Genomic DNA, 17,488 nt, shown 5'->3' on the forward strand with positions numbered 1-17,488 from the left:
TAGAAAGCTTTCTCTTTCCTTTTCAAATGATGTATGACATATATGATGTTTTTAAGCTCTACTATACATGAAAAATTATTTAGCAGATCTTTTTTGCTATAAAAATATGTAACAGATTTGCATTTTAACCATTTTTGAAAATTAATAAACTTTATTTCATGGAGCAGTTTTAGGTCCACAGCAGAATTGAGCCAGAAGTACAGAGCCATAAGGCCACATACGCCCTCCCTGTCTCCCCACGTGCCACCTGCAACCTTGTCGTCATTGTCACTCAGAGTCCACAGGTTATGTTAGGTTCAGTCTTGGTGTTATATATTCTTTGAGTTTAGACATATGTGTAATGACATATATCCACCATCATAGTAGTCTACAGAACACTTTCACTGCCCTAAAAATCCTCTGCTTTGCCTGTTCATCCCTGCCTCAGACTTAACCCTTGACAGCCACTAATCTTTTTTTTTTTTTTGCCACTAATCTTTTTAATGTGTCTCTAGTTTTGCCTTTTCTAGAACAAAATATAGTAGAGATCATGCAGTATTGTAACCTTTTTAGACTGGCTTCTTTCACTTAGTAATATACATTTAAGGTTTCTCCATGTCTTTTCACTCCTTAAGAGCTCATTTCTTTTTAGTGCTGAATAATATCCATTGGTTGTACCACAGTCTATCCATTCTACCTGAAGGACATCTTGGTTGCCTCCAAGTTTGGAGAGTTATGAAAACACTGATGCTAACATCTGTATGCAGTCTTTTGTGTAAACATAAGTTTTCAGTTCAATTGAGTAAATAGCATTGAGCATGATTGGTCTCATAGAATGAATTAAGAGATATTCCTTCTGTTTGTATCTTCTGAAAGAGACTGTAGAGAATTGGTACAGGTTTTTTTTTTTCTTTAACTGTTTGGTAGAAATCACCAGTAAACCCATTTGGACATGATGCTTTCTGTTTTAGAAGGTTATTCATAAGTGATTCAATTTTTTTAAATAGATATAGCCCTATTCAAATTGGCTATTCTTATGTGAGTTGTGACAGATTGTATCTGTCAAGGAGTTGGTCCACTTCATCCAGGTTATCAAATCTGTGGCTATGGAGTTGTTCATAATACTCTTTTATTATCCTTTTGTTGCATATGAGATCTGTAGTGATTCCCCTTTCATATCTAATGTTAGTAATTCAGATCTTTTTTCCTTAGTCTGGCAAAAGTCTTACTGACTTTATTGATTTGGGCGGGGGGGCGGGGATACTCAGCTTTTGGGTTTGTTGATTTCCTCTTCTGATTTCTTGTTTTAAAATTCTTTTCTGCTCTAATTTTTTTTTTATTTCAGTTTCTGCTTAGTTTGTAATTAATTTGCTTTTCTAAAGCGAAAGCTTAGATTATTGATTTTAGGTTTTTCTTTTTTGATATGTGCTTTCAATTCTATAAATTTTAATTAAGCAATGTTTTTCTGCACCCCTCTAATTTTAATAAGTTGTATTTTCATTTTGTTCAGATATTTTTAAAGTTTCTCTTGAGAATTTTTCTTTAATCCATGCATTTTTTAGAAGTATGATTTGTAATCTTCAAGTACTTTGGGTTTTGCCAGCTGTATTTCTGTTGCTGACTTGGTTTGATTGCATTGTGGTCTAAAGGGAGACGTGGTATGATATTTGTTCTTTTGTTCTTTTGTCCTCCCACTTTGTTTAGTGTTAGTATGGCACAGCTCCATTCCTTTACTATTAGAGTGTTGGCTTTCTGTATTAAAGTGGGTTTCTTGTAGACAATATATGGTATACCTGGCGGTAGGTTTTTATTTTTCTGTATTTATCTTGCTAGTGTTCCCTGAGATTCCTGATGTGTGGTTTGGTGTCTGATATTAATTTGGGGAGATTCTTGGTCATTATTGCTTCAAATATAGTTTATATTCCTTTTCTCTTCTTCCAGTATCCCATTACATGTATGTTATACCTTTTATAGTTTCCCATGGTTCTTGGATGTTCTGCACCCCCCATCCTCATTTTTGTTTTTGTCTTTTCTCTTTGCTTTTCCATTTTGGAAATTTCTGGTGTTACATCTTCAAACCCTAACCCTAACCCTCAGCTATGTCCAGTCTACTAACAAGTCTATCAAAGACATTGTCCATTTCTGTTAGTGTTTAGTCTGAAGCATTTCTTTGATGCTTTCTTCGATTGTTTGTTTAGATTATTTTTTCTCTATTTGCATGTTGTCTACCTTTTCCATTAAAGCCCTTAGCTTTTCTGTTCTGATAATTTCAGCATGTGTGGCATACATGACTTTTTTTTTTTTTTTTTTTTGCTTTTGTTTTGTTTTTTGGTTGGGGGGCACAGCACATGGCGTGTGGAATTCTAGTTCTCTGACCAGGGATCGAACCTGCACCCCTGCAGTGGAGCTGTGGAGTCCTAACTACTGGACCCCCAGGAAAGTGTCCCTGTAAGTGACTGGTTCTGATGCTTGTTCAGTCTTTTCAAGCTACTTTTGGCCGTAGTTTGCTTTGCAATCTTTCTGAAAGGCAACATGATACACTGGTAAAAGGAAATGGGAAGAACAGACCTTTGGAAGCGCAGTGTAATTGTCTTGGGGCGGGGAAATGTTCTGTGGTCCTATGCAGTCTCAGTTTTTGGTGAGCTGTGACCTTCACCAGTGCTTCTCTGCTTTTTTCCTTTTCATAGGTGGTACAGGATGGCTAGAGTGGTCTGGAGTTGTGTACTTCTCTTTCCTCATGCAGAAGGTTAGAGGGGCTGGAGTTGGATATTTCCCTTCCTCCAGGTAGGTTAGGTTCTGGTAAAACCCCAGTGGGTTAGGCTCTGGTAAAATAGTTGTTTTTTCTTTTCTTTTTTTTAAGGTGAGCTTTGTTAAGGACAGAATGTCCTGATGTGTTTTTTTTTTTTTTTTAAAAAAGTTCCTTTCCCCCTCCCAGAAAAATGAAAGAAAGAAAGTGAAGTCGCTCAGTCGTTCCCGGCTCTTTGCAACCCTATGGACAGTAGCCTGCACCAGGCTCTTCTGTCCATGGGATTTTCTAGGCAAGAGTACTGGAGTGGGTTGCCATTTCCTTCTCCAGAACATGAGGGGAGGGGGAAAAGGTTGCCCATGCACCCACTGAAGGACATTTTGGTTGCTTCCAAGTTTTGAAGAAGCTGCTGTAAACATCTGTGTGCAGGTTTTTATTCATGTTTTCAGCTCCTCTGGGCAAATACCAAGGAGCATGATTGCTGGATTATATGGTAAGAATGTGTTTAGTTTTGTATGAAACTGCTAAACTGTCTTCCCATTGCTTGCACCATTTTGTACTTTGGTCAGCAATGACAGAGTTCCGGAGGCTCCACACCCTCCCCAGCATTTGGGGGGGGTGGTCGGCCTTGTGGGCTTTGGCCATTCTAATAGGTGTGTAGTGGTGTCACATTGTTTTCATAATAATTTGCATGTTTTCGGTGACATAATGGTGTGAGTCGCATCATTTTTAATGACTGTATTTCATTGGACAGATAAAAGAACCTTGGGGTAGATACAGTCTTTGTTGCTCAGGCTCCATGTGTTGTGGATGGCCTGGGTTGTTTGTCCTGCGGTGGTCCCCACCGTGTCCCATGACCTCTATATTGGGATGTCGTCCCCCCCCCGTTATTAACTCTTTGGACATTGTTGGTTTTTGTTTTTGTTTTTTAATTTATTTGATTGTGCCAGGTCTTAGTTTTGGAATATGGGATCTAGTTCCCTGACCAGGGATTGAACTCAGGCCCCCTGCATTGGGAGCACAGAGTCTTAGCCCCTGGACCGCCAGTGAAGTCCCTGGACATTGTTATATATAAGACTTTTAACTCAGGGTGAACACCTTAGGATGAACTCATTAAAGCAGGGTAATTGGGTCAAGGAATGTATAGATTTTAAAACACTTTGATATCCATGGCCAGAAAAATTACCCTACTTTGTACTTTTACCAGCAGTTCCATCCAATTTTATATTGACGTATGTTTAAAGTCTTCTTTATAAGAGGAAAATTTTAACATCCTCAAACATAGAATAGTGTAATAATGAACACTCAGGTAATCAGCCCCATAAACCCAAGGTCAGCAGTGCCCCACTTACTCCTTCAGTCCCCACATCTCTCTTGGACTCTTACTGGTTTAAATCTCTATTGAAGTGTGATAGAAATACAGAAGAGTGTACATCATAAACGGATTTTCACAGTCTGAAACCCACCTGGGTAACTGGGTCCCAGGCATCCCCTTTGTCCACTTTCAGTCATACCATCTGCTAAGAACAGCCAGGATCCTGATACTTAACTGTGTTGATTAGTTCTGCCCAATCTCATTCCTTCCGTAAATCTGTGGTATGTTCACATGTGTCTGAGCTTTTCTCTTGACATTGTGTGTGGGATTGTTGGGGATATACCTGGAGGTGAAATTGCTCGGTTGTAGAGGTATGCATGTATTCCATTTTGGAAACCTGTGGCTGCATCTGCTAAAGTGGCAGTACCAGGTTACATTTGCCCAGCGGTGTGTGAGGGTCCACTTTCTCCATCCTCTCTTGAATGGCTCCTGTCTTTCATCCTTTTCATTTTACCTTCATTCCTAGCTGTGTGGTGATGCCTTACAGTAGCTGTAACTTGGGCTAGTGATGTCAAGTACGTTTTCATGCCTTTTTTTGGTCAGTTACTTTATTTTTAAAAATTTTATTCAAGTATAGTTGATCTGTGTGTTAATTTCTGCTATACTGTAAAGTGATTGTTTTATACACATACACATGCACACACACGTCCTTTTTAATTTCATTTTTATTTACTTATTTTTGACTGCACCATGAAGCATGTGGGATCTTAGTTCCATGAACAAGGGTTGAACCCCTGCCCCCTGCAGTGGAAGTGTGGAGTCTTAACCACTACCTGCCAGTGAAATCAAAATACATTCATTCTTTTCCATCGTGGTTTATCACAGCATATTGAATATGTTTCCCTGTGTTCTACAGTAGGACTTTGTTGTTTATCTGTCTTACGTATAATAGTTTGCATTGGCTGATCCCAAACTCAGTCCTTCCCCCACTGCCCCATAGTTATCCTTTTCAAATGAATGTGCTGTGCCTAGTTGCTCAGTCGTGTCCGACTCTTTGCGACCTGTCAGGCTCCTCTGTCCATGGGGATTCTGTAGGCAAGAATACTGGAGTGGGTTGCCATGCTCTCCTCCAGAGGATTTTCCCAACCCAGGGATCGAACCCAGGTCTCTCGCATTGCAGGCGGATTCTTTACCGTCTCAGCCATCAGCTAAACCCAAGAATACTGGAGTTGGTAGCCTATCCCTTCTCCAGGGGACCTTCCGCACCCACAAATTGAACCAGGATCTCCTGCATTGCAGGCGGATTCTTTACCAGCTGAGCTACCTGGGAAGCCTTTTTTTTTTTCCTTTCAATGAAGAGTGATATTTACGTCTTCTCTCTTTTTTCTGTTGCATCATCTGTTTTATCTTGTTAACTCTCTGTTGATTCATAACAATTACCCCTAAACCTAGTGGCTTATGACAACAGTAAACATTTATTATCTCATAGTCTTTGTGATTTAGGAACTTGGAAGTGGCTGGGCTGGGCTGTTTGGCTTGGACGTCATCAGCCTTCCAAGTCTTGACTGGAGTTGGAGGATCCTTCCCACGGTGGCTCGTTTTCATGCCCAGCAAGTTAGTCCCGGCTGTGGTGGGGAGGCCACAGTTCCTTTTCTGCGGGCCTTTGTCCTGATGCCTATGTCCTGTCCTCAGGACGTGGTGACTGACTTCCTCCTGAAAGAGAGAGATCTGAGAGAAATGGCACCAAGTGGAAGCTATGATTTTTATGACAGGACCTTAGAAATCTTGTGGCATTTAATTTTGCCATATTCTGTTTGTTAGAAGAGAGTCACTTACCTTGTCCCACCTTGGAGAGTGAAATTCCATTTTCTGAAAAGTGTCAAAGAGTTTGTGGACAAATTTTCCCACACAACACTTGGTAGGATTTCTTTTATTCTGTATATGAATCTTTCAGGAGATATAAATATGGTGAATATCTCTGCCTACTCTCTGGGTTGTCATTGTGTCTTTTGAGGCAGAGGAGTTAATATTAATGTAGTTCAGTTAGTTAATTTTTCCTTTATGGTTAGCCTAAAACTCCCACAAAGTAGTTGCTTGATCCTATCCAGTGCCTAGTCAGAGTTGAAATTTTCAACTGTCTCAAATACAGTAATTTTTATATGTATAGTTTTCTCATATTTTCAAATTGAGATCCAAATAAAGTCTGACAATTAAAACAATTCCCCCTATACCTATTGCCACCTGTTGTGGAAGACCTGGATTTTTGTCTTGTATCCCCGCAGAGTTCTCTGTCTTGTAAGCAGGTAGCTGTGAGTTTCTGTGTGCGGGCGGTAAACTGGACTGCAGTTTGACTAACATTTCTACTTTGGGTTGTGACTGATCTCTGGAGGTTTAGTGTGGCCCCAAACTGAAATTTTTAAAGGGCTTCCAACCTGAATCACATGGAAATTCATTCAGATTATAGTCTGTACTATGTCTTGAGATGTGCTCTGTGTGTGAGGCCGTCAGGAGGGCGTGTTCTCTGGAGACCTCACGCTGGCTGGAGGAAGCCTTCCCATCTGAGGGTGCCACCCCCTCTGGTAGTTCAGATGTCACGGGGCATCACGTAAGGTGGTCTGACACGTCTTTGGGGGGTCCACATCCTCACCCCCAGGGGGTTTGTTGTCTTTGTTTTTTCACTTGTTATTGGCATACAGTACTGTATTAATTTCAGGTGTACAGCGTAGTGATTGGACATTTAAATCCAGGAAGGCCCCTACATACAAACCTTCACACTGTGAACTTCAGAGACTCGGATGTTTGTTGGCATGTCCGGTCACGTGTCTGGCGTACACTGTCCCGTGCGTGGATCCTCCGCAAGTGGCTGTGCTGTGGGTCCTTCACAGTGCTGTGCGGGGTACAGCAGCGCAGTGTCTCAAGCCCAGGATATCTGGCAGCAGGCGTAAAAGCAGCGGTGATGGAGCTGGTACTGCTCAGAAGAGATTTATGACACAGGAAATGGCAAGGAGATTTTCTTTGTGTGAGGAGGTGCTGTGAGCTTTTGAGTCACAGGCCCCGAACATAGAATGGTACCCATGAGTTGCAGCAGCCTTTCAGAATGCAGTCCAGCGCTACTCTGTCACTTGTGATGAGAAAGGGACTACTGCGCAGACATCACTGGGTAGGTTTTTCAGGAGGGTAGATAGAACCGAATCCAGTAAGGAGCCAGAACCTGTGCCATCAGATGCCATCCGCGTCAGGCAGGGGTGACCCTGCAGCTTGCCCTTTGTTTCCGGATGCGGACGGCCCTGCAGCTCTGCCATCGCCCACCTCCTCTCCTTCCTCCAGGCAGTGACTCTTCCGGCCAGTTTACTCGATGCCAGCTGTCGCGCTGTGCTACTGTGCTTCTCAGGATACTGTGCTGTGAGCTTAGAAGTGTGTTTTATTTCTTGTGTGTGTTTGCTTTTTATGTGCTGTTTGTGTGAAAAGGGTATTGCTCTATTGCAGGATGGCAGTACACAGCCGATTGTGTTAGCTGGGTGTCTGGGCTAACTCTGTTGGGCTTATAAACAAATTGGGCTTACAGACGTGTTCTTGGAACAGAACTCATTTGTATGTGGTGGACTTACTGTACATTATAAGATGATCCCTACTCCCCTCTTATTTATTAGACTTTCCATGTTAATAGCGACCTACTTATTTCTTTTCTTCCTTGTACTGTCCACTAGCTTTCCTGCTGTCATGGATGATCTTCTGAGTTGTGGTGACTAATGTTTTAAGGGTTGATGACTCAAAATCTTTTTAGGCCACCTTGATTTTCCAGTCTTCTCCGTTTCTGTCTTTCCTTTCTGATAGAAAACTTAACAATGGAAAGTTATAAAAATTAGTGATATAACTAGAATGATTGTTAGAGAAGTAGACAGTATTTCTTAAAATTCATGTATATGTAAAGTTGTTTTCTTAATAGTTCTGAAATTGATTAGAAGGAGCTAGGTAGGTAAAAGATTGTCACTTTATGTGTGTTGTTTTAATAGTTTAAAAGGATGTATTTGTGTATTTGTGTAAATTCAAATGATGTTTTATTGTAAAATTGCAAAATATGAGAAGCAAAGAAGACCATTCTCTGATCCCACGTTATGGATTTTCCTTAATAAAAGGGCATCAGTGAGCCCACAACAGCACTAGCTGGAAGTTGGGACACATGAATCTGGTGGGCTCTAGAGAGCAGGTCTCAGTCAATATTTGTTGAATTAAACAACGAAAAAAGTAAAGTTGTTTTCCTAATAAAAATTTTACTTTAAAGTGTGGTTCAACTTCAGGTAAGAGGTAAAAATTCCCGTGTTTCAGTTTTAAGTGCGTGTGCATAAAGGATGGTGCTTGTTGGCCGTAGTGCTTCCAGCAGATACCTGGGTGCCCGCCGACGCCAGGCCTGTGCTTGCTCCACTTTGGTCCCGTGGACTAAGGTGACGGCGTGCTGGTGCCCTCAGTGAGCCAGGACCGTGTCTCAGATACAGAGCAAGCTGCATGTGTAATCATAAATTTTCTAATGGCCTCGTGAAACGGAAACAGGTGACGTTGATTTTAATGTATTTTAACCCAGTAATACAAAATATTATCATTTCAGCATGTCGTACAGAATTATTAATGAGATATTTTCACTTGTCTTTTTTGTACTCAGTCTTTGAAGTCAGCTGTATTTTATTCATGAACACTTCTCAGTTTGAACTAGAAACACTAGCCGTGTTTCACGTGCTCCAAAGCCTGGCACGGCTACCGCAGTAGACCCCATAGATCAGATTATCATCAGTGTCGTCATTGCTCACGTGAAGTGGCAGGGGACGTGTACTAGGAACCGAGGTAAACGGTGGCTTAAAGGGGCAGAGGAGTCGCATGGGAATCAGGAAGCTGTTTCTGTCCTCTTGGTGGTGGCCAGAGAGGCTGGAGAAGAGGAGGTGCTCAGAAGATGGAGTTGACACAATTTTGGTGAATTGGATGTTGAGAGAAAAAAGGAGTCTACCCCAGCTGGGGTGTGCATTTTCTGAGATGGGGCGGATGTGGTGAGAAAGGGTTTGTTAGGTGATCGGTGTGTGATAGAGAGCAAAAGCCTGTTTAGGAGAGATTAAATTTAATACGCTTGCAAGACATCCAGGGGCAAACGGGTGCCTGTGTTTGAGGTGCAGAGGTGGCTTTAATCAGTTTTATAAATTTGACTCTCTTCTGTGCTTATAGAGTTATATTTAAAAACCTGTGGAAATGGCTTCGTTTATTCAACAAAACCCTTTAAAAAAGATTCTCCCCAAGTCTTGTTTGAGCTGCTGCAGCGATAGTGTGAATGGAACAAGTGGAAACTGACACCCTGACCACTGTCGTCAGCCTCGGAGAGCGTGCCTAGGTGGTGTCCGGTCTAAGCCCGGTGGGAACCTCTGCCTGAGAGGGGACCGAGAGGTGGCCAGCAAGAAAACAAGGAGGGTGTGATCTCGGAGAAGCCGCCGAGAGAGACTGCGTCAGTCGGGGGGTCTAGCCGTAAAGTGTGCTGACTGCTCCGAGCAAGAAGTTGAGACGAGGACAGAGGGTTTCGCTTAGACTTAGCCCCATCTGGAGGTCACTGGTGACTTGAAGAGGCAGTTTCAGTTGAGTGGTACAGATAGACACCAGATTGGACTGAGTGGAAGGGGGAATGCTCTGTGACAGAGGGCTCCTTTTCTTTTACTTTTAAAGAACCACTACAGATCATTGAGAAGACAAGCCCAGTAGAAAAACAAAGGATATAAACAGACAGTTGGAGAAAAGTGAAGTATAAATGGCTCTTAGACAAACACAGTGCTCCCAGAGAAGACTTTGCTGGCATGGGTGTGAAGAACCAGGCGGGGCTGGTGGGAGTAGCCCTGACCTCCGGGAGAGCTGAGCCTTTGTGACCTCCGGGAGAGGCTTTGTGTGCCTGATCAGAGATGGGCCTTGTTCAATCCAGCAGTTCTTTGACTTTTGGGAAGTGGCATTTTTTGATAATAGTAAAAATTGAAAACTAAATGGTCATCAGTGGCGCCCTGGTTAAATCACCTGTAATGTAAAGGAAAGTCAGTATCAGATAAAACATTTGGTTTTGTTTTTTTCTACCCTGCTATAAATGAGGTACTTTGACAGTGAACCCGTCCCTCCATTTTATAAGATTGAGAAAAATACCAGTTGGTCTGTTACTGGCACAGAAGATATTTGAAAATACACCTTTGGAGAGCAGTGTTAAACCTGTCATTCTCTCTTGATCTGCCTTTTAACACACGTCGCATAAATTATTAGTCACTATTCCCTTCTTTCTCCAGTTTCCTGTTAGGATTTTTTGTCCTGTTTTTCATATGTTCTGAGCTATAGATCACAGGAAAGATGGATATAAGTTAAAGGTTCATGGATGAATTCACTCCCGTTTTCGTTATTTGATCTAAAAATAGCCACAACTCCTTTCATGAGAAGAGCGTTTTACTTGGTTTGGATCATTGACAGGGTAGGCAGACGCCTGGCGTTGTCCGAGAAGCCTGCGTGTGGCAATGGTGACCCCACTGCCGCCCGCCTGCTGGAGGAGGAAGACCTTGGTGCGCTCCGAGGGAGCGGGCCAGCGCCGCCTCTGTGTGTGGCGATCTCGCGCCTCCTGCAGTATTCTGGTTTTCCTGATCTCGCTGCTTTGGAGAAAGCAGCATGGTCCATGCGGACTTTTAAGCAAAAAGGAGCAACTGGGCAGCCCTAAACAGACCAAGCTGGTCTCCCAGCAGAGGACACTGACACTGTGTAGCTTTAAATTCTCTATCATTGGGACTGTCTACTTTAAGATCTTGTTTAAATTTAATCTCTTTTGAGTGTGAGACTGTGGTTATTCACTGATTCCTTTTTCTTCATTTCTTGGAGTATCTTGGTTTCACTTATGTTCTTCATAGAGCCACAGAAAAGTAGTAGTTCAGGATTTGAAGCATCTTAAACGATCGTTTAGTCTAATTCTCTCATCTTACAGTTAGGAAAACAAGCTTGAAAAGGTGAGGTTACTTGTCCAAAGGTAGACTGAACTGAATCGGTGTTCTCATGGTCTTCCCTGTTAAGTTTCGTGAAGTGAGGGGTAGTGTGATACCCTTGTATGATCAGAGTGAGGTAATCTGCCAGAAGTTTGAGGGGGAAGTATGGCTTTAATTACTTCACAACAGTTCTAAGGAAGGCATTAGAACTCGTTTACCTGCTGCCCTAATTTATTTTTAGTCGCAGAGACAGTCGGAACCCTCTTTACATATTTTGATTGAGAAAACCAAAGCCTATAGATGTGAATTTAACCCAAGATTATAGACAATAAATGTTTTATTCTGTGCTTCATATCTAATGTGAGCTGGAACAGTGCTGTCCAGTAAAATAGTATACTTTATCTGGGCTCAGTGGGGCTATTTAAATTAAAATTGAGAATTCAGTTCCTTAGTCTTAACTAGGTGTATTGCAGGTACTCATGACTGTGTGTGCCAAGTGGCTTACTGTATTGGACAGTGTAGGTACAGAGGGTTTACCTTAAAAAAATTTATTTATTTATTTTTTTACAACTTTAGAAATGTTGGTGATGGATACCAAGAGTTATGAGTATGATTAGAATTGCCAGTTAGGAATCAGATTTGTGTTTAAAAGTAGGAGCTTGTGGCAGTGCTTGTGGTTGTGACTTGGGTCTTTTCTCCATTCCTATTTCATCTACTCTTTAGGACAGTAACCAAGAGCCTATTTGAAGGACTTTTCCTTTTTCATGTCTTAGATATCTTGGTTTGCTAGTTGAAAATCCCATTCCTAGGTTGAGTTCTCAGTGAATATATTCATTCCCCTTCATGTTGCTTAGCCTGTTTTCCAGTCTCTGTACTTGGTTTCACATATTAATCGCTTGGTTACCAAGGTGTCCAACAGCAGGTTCATGTTTTTCTTGTTGTTGTACTGTGGATTATGGGAGTTTCAGCTCTACATCAAATTAAGCTTGACGTGTAACTGTGGGTGAGCCAGCTGAGTATGGCTTTGGCGGTTGGAACCCTGTCGTCTTTTGTACCTTTGCTCTACCTCTCTGCACACTGACTTTGTAACAGGCAGAGTTGGTTTTCTGGGCTTTACTTCGGATGCTAATTTACTAATTTAGGATTTGGCTCCATTTTAATAGCAACTTGGGTTGGATTGACTTTATGCACGATGGCAGTGATTTGAGTGTCCATTAGGGTACATAGCCAGATGATGATGTAATCTGATTAGGGGCTAAAGTTTTTACTTAAAGTGCTTTACATACATGATTTTGCTTTTGAAAGGTGGTAGTATGGATTTACCTTGGGTGTTTTATACTTTAAAAAGTAGTCTTTTTGTATTCTTGGTACAGATATATATATTTTTTATTTTGTTATATTCTTTTATTTTTTTTTCAGAGGGTTTTGTCATACATTGATATGAATCAGCCATAGAGTTACACGTATTTCCCATCCTGATCCCCCCTCCCACCGGTACAGATATTTTTGATTACTGCTTTCAAAGTCTGTGTTTTTGCCACAGCTTGTATTAAATTGGTATTTCTGAAATTAGCTGATAGTTACATATGTGTGTATACATATATGTATAATACATATACACAATTATTGTATATATAATATATACTGTGTATATATATCTATAAGGATGCCTCTGAGGTTATCAAATGATGTTACTTATTTAGGTTGTTTCTCTCAATTACGAGTGTTTGTGTGCTCATTTTTGACGATTTTTGTGGTCAGAATATGGGGGAGGGTTAATTTATTTTCTGTGTGTTAGTCATTGATAAAATGTTGAACAAAATATTATGGATTGTCTTCCCATCTCACTATCTTGCATCTTTTTAGACTTGGGCATTTGGGGAACATGTGTGAGCACACTTGCAGAAAAAAGATTGTTAAAATCCACATGGAAACGATTGAGTTGGCCTATCTCAGGACTTGCTAGTAACAGTAGTTACTTGCTTCTGTGTGTCCAGCCTCTAGACTGTTTCACCTGTTTGTAACTGAGAGGTTGTTTTTAGTTGTTTGTGTATGATATATGATACAAGGAGAAAATATTTTCTTGCCTATTATGTAATAGCTGTAGTTTCCTCTTGTGAATTTGCATCTGTGAGGAATATCAGGGAATTTATATTAAAAACTCATGTAAGAGCATGGAGAGAGGTTATTATTCCTTTCTTCCCCCAAAGTGAATTTAAAAAAATAATAATTTCAGTGTTCTTTTGGAGTAAGTCCTTTCTTATTCTCAACTACAGGATAGGAATAATACCCAAGAGGATTGAGAAGCACGTGTATGATGCTGGCACAAAGGGCTTGCAAGGGTAGACATTCACTCTTGCTATTCTCGAGTTCTGTGACTAAGCAAGTGCATATTTAGTTACTCTTTAGTTGAGAATCTGTTCCTTTGCTGTTTTAGGCTAAACTCAGCCCTCATTCTTGACTGGTATTTTTATAATTATGTTCTTACATTCTCTCTTACATTCTCAGCCTTGATCAGACTGATTGGTATTGGAAAGAGGAGACCCTTTTTGATAGGGTTATATTTGTAGGTTATGATAGGGTCATTCCTTTAAAGAATGATTGACAAGAATAAATATGAAAGTAAAAGTATATTATCTTAAAAAAAAATCTTGTTTTCCCTTTTTTGAGGACGCTCCTCTGGATCCGTTTCCTCTGACAGAATAATCTAAAGCTCTCAGTTGTTATAGCTTGAAAGTTTGTGTCCCACTCTAGGATTCTTATGTTGAAACCTAATCCTCAGTGTGATGATTTAGGGGAGTGAGGCCTTGGGGTGATGAGGTCATGAGAGTGGCACTTTAATGAATGGGATTGGTAATCCCAGAGGGTTCCTGGGTTCCTCACCCGTTCCTGCTGTGTGAGGATCCAGAAAAGGCCACTGTCTGTGAACCGGGAAAGGGGGTCCTCACCAGACAATGGACTTCCCAGTCTCAAGAAGTGTGAGAAGTCGAGTTCTTTTGTTTGTAAATTATGAATGTACGGTATTCTGTTGTAACCCGGGAGGACTGAGACATCAGATGATTCTTTAGTAGCAAATCTCCATTTTCCTCCTTTAGCTTCTATGACTGTGCAGTTGGTCCCACTGCTCTGTAGCCATGTCCTTTTCTCATTCTGTCCTTGCCAGGATTGGGAACTCTTTTGTCTTCGTTAATCAGACAATGCTATTCTCATTTCACCTTCACCATCAGCATCATCTTGGTACCTACAGGCTTAAAACAGAATTTTTTCCCCCCATTTTACTTCTCTCTCCATTTATTATTTCACCAAGTCTTGCTTCATTCTTTCTGTAATTTAATTTGCTGCTGTCCATGGCCACTGACACCATATTTAGAATTTTGATTATTTTTATATTAGATTTATAAATTTATTGAAACAGGAAGGAAGTTTAGAGTTAATTTAGCCCAGCTCCTTTATTTTGTAAATGAAGAAATGGATCCTCAGGTCAACTGACTTGTCTTAGGTCACATGACTAGTGAGTAGCTGATGTTACACTTCTCTAGTCTTAACATTTAATGCTCTCTCCCAGTCTAATATTCTTCTTAAAATGTATTTGAAAAAAAATTCTTTTGGCGTCAATTTTGCATACCTCCAGTTAAGGGTGAACCAGTTTTAGGAGGTAGGATAGATGACAGCATTTCCTAGGCACCCCTCCCTCTTTTCCCTCTTCCCTGAAGGTAACTATATTATTTAGAACTCTTTTAGCCCATTTAAAAAAATACATATTTACCTCCATATGTCTGAAGAGCATTTTGGAAGAGTTCATACTTGTATGCATGCTTGCTGATTTTTTTTCTTTTTAGTTTTGATTTCCTGCTGTGGAAAGATAAGGACAGATGAGGATTAGCTGCCCCCCACCCCCGACACTGCACCCTCTTCCCTGTCTCTCCAGTATAGTTCTATTGCAATTTTGGTTAAATCAGTATTTATCCATTATTACTCGGGATGCTGTTTATAGTGTCAAGTGGTCAATTACAAATACTTTTTGTAAACAGCTTCTGGTATTCTTAGGAAATGATGCCTTTTTTTTTTTTCTTTAATGTATCAATCACTAGTTTAGCCTCAGACTTTTAACCAGTTACATATTCAGGTATTCCATCAGCTTAATCATTTGAAGAAGTTTTGCCTGCTCTAGGCTGGGCGGCTTGTTCTCCCTGCTGGGACCCTGGGAGCTCTTGCCCCTGGTCGTCGTCTCCTGTTTCTCTGTTGTTGTCTTTCGTGTTGTTCTCCCTCTTGTTTCAGTGGGGCGCAGTCTAGCGGTTTCCTGTGAGAATGGACTGTGGGAGGTAAATCTTCTGAGACTCTGTGTATTCTTTATTGATAGTTTGGCTGGGTATAGACTTCTGGGTTGGAAATAATTTTCCGTATGTATTAGTCTGCTGATTATTCTTGGTGCCCTTTTGAACAGTATACTGTGTTTATTTGATGAGTATACTAACTGAACACGCACACACACAGGTTTATCTCCCTGAGGATGCCAAATAATTTTTAAGGTACTTTTTTCCTTGTGTACTCTTTCCTCCATCCTGCATTTTTCTGTTTGTTTTGTTCTCTATGTTTCATGATAGAGGTTTTCCTGAGACGTTATCAGAACCTGTGTTTTTCATTCATATTTAAAAGTTACACAACACATAGAGTTGAATTCATACAACAGTTCCATTCTTTTTCAGCTTTGTTCACTGTCTATGAACATAGTTCTCAGATCTTCATTTCTAAATCACATCTTCCACTATAAGGAACGAGAAGTCCTTGGAGGAGTGGGTGATTTCAGAGCTGGGGCAGAAAATGTAAAAGTTTAATCTGGAACATGTTGTTATGCTTAGTTATAATGTCAGCTGATAAGTGTAGAAGGAACAGTAGATTTACAAAATAAACATAATTTTATAACTGTCAATAGCAGTTGATTCAGACAAGAATTGCCAGAGGTTACTAAAACTATTGGGTGAATGTTTTAAGAATGTAATATCAAAATTTATCTTCATACAGATTATTTACTAGGGGAAAAGGGTTATTTTACAGTGAAGAAATAAGACAAATATCATTTTCACTAAGTGATCAAAATTCCAATAATGGGACACATTGATACCATCTTACTACTTATGTGATACTCTAGGAAAAACAAACCTCACTTAACACTTGTGTGGTGTTACTGCCAGAAATTCATATCCTGGGTTCTTCAGAGATGCCATGAAAGACAAAGAATTGCTGAAGAACTGTTTTAGATGGAGACACAATGTCAGGTGTGATGCGTGAGCCTGAATTGAGGTGAAAGGGGCTTTCCATCAGGGACATCATAGAACAATTGGCAGAATTGGAATGTGAACTATATAGTCTATGTGGGACTGTTAATGTGTTACATTCCTGATTTTGACATAAGTACTGTGGTTGTATAAGAATATCCTTGATCTTAGGAAATACCTAGTGAACTATTTAAAGGTAAAGAACATGATGGCTGTAGAAATTCAAATGTTTGTGATGGGAGAAAGCGAAAGTGATAGAGTGATTAGTTGTGAATCTAGATGAAGGCTCTGTGGGAGTTTCTTGTTCTGCTCTTGCAACTGTTGTAAACTGCAGGTTTACGATGAAAACTGTTAAAGAAAAGATGAAAGTAAGGGTGGCTGGTTGGAGACTCCATTCGTGGGTAGGGGCTCATTGGCTGGGAACTGTTTATCAGAGTGACTGGTTGAGCTCCTTTGGTTGGGAAGTCCCCAGTGTCAGGATTTTCAGGCCTTTCTTTCTTGAGGTCAGTGATTAGAAGTCATTAGCAGTCTTCCTCCTAGCTGGAAACGGCAGAGCCCAGTAGGAGAATTTGGAGGGGGTAGGGTGGGCAGATGAGTGGGCCTCACTCTGCATTCTTTCTGCAGTTCACAGGGTCCTTCTGTTTTTAGTGGCAAACCCATCCTTAGCTCTGCGATGGTCACCATCCTCTCTGGCTTCCTCTTGTCATCTGGGGGTGGGAGGGATGCAAGAAGGCCAAGGGGATTTGGGAATCTTAAATGTTCATTGAATAACCTTTTTCAACCAGTGTTCCTTTTGCTTCCTTCCAGCACTCCTCTAATTTTGTTGATTCTTGGGATTATGCCTTTAAAAAGCAAGACAAAACACCAAAACAGTTCTTTCACTGTAGTTTTAGAGGCATTTCAGTGTATGTTCAGTATACATTCTTTACCCAGGAGTAATAAGAATGCACTTAACGTATCATTGCATTCTGTTTTCTATCTTTTGATCTTGTTTCTCACATTCTCTCTTTGGAATAACGAGATTTCTTAATATCGATAGTATAGACCCCAGTCTTTCCCATAATTAGTCTAAGAGAAAAGACTAAATAATTAACACAGACCTTTTTCCAGAGAAGTCTTACTTTTTACAACTTCATAAGCACCTGGATTTGTGATGCTGTGAGTGTGTTTGATGGCTGTTTTATCATTTGGCTTCCCT

The 17,488-nt window shown here is 40.6% G+C and overlaps 1 protein-coding gene across 12 annotated transcripts in view; it reads left to right on the forward strand.

Annotated features, from left to right (window-relative positions):
- The window catches only part of PPP6R3 (protein phosphatase 6 regulatory subunit 3), a 123,686-nt gene that overhangs the window by 19,057 nt on the left and 87,141 nt on the right, over positions 1-17,488 (forward strand). Inside the window, exons 1-2 of one of the 12 annotated variants that reach the window (XM_065937938.1) lie at positions 2,340-2,427; positions 2,667-2,763. The exons of 10 other annotated variants lie outside the window; for them this stretch is intronic. The gene's annotated coding sequence lies outside the window, so the exon portion shown is untranslated. Of the gene's footprint in view, positions 1-2,339; positions 2,428-2,666; positions 2,764-17,488 lie in introns of those variants that run through there. One more of the 12 variants, XM_065937936.1, reaches the window with a different exon arrangement.

This window comes from Muntiacus reevesi, chromosome 5 (genome assembly GCF_963930625.1).
Source record: "Muntiacus reevesi chromosome 5, mMunRee1.1, whole genome shotgun sequence".
NCBI lineage: Eukaryota > Metazoa > Chordata > Mammalia > Artiodactyla > Cervidae > Muntiacus > Muntiacus reevesi.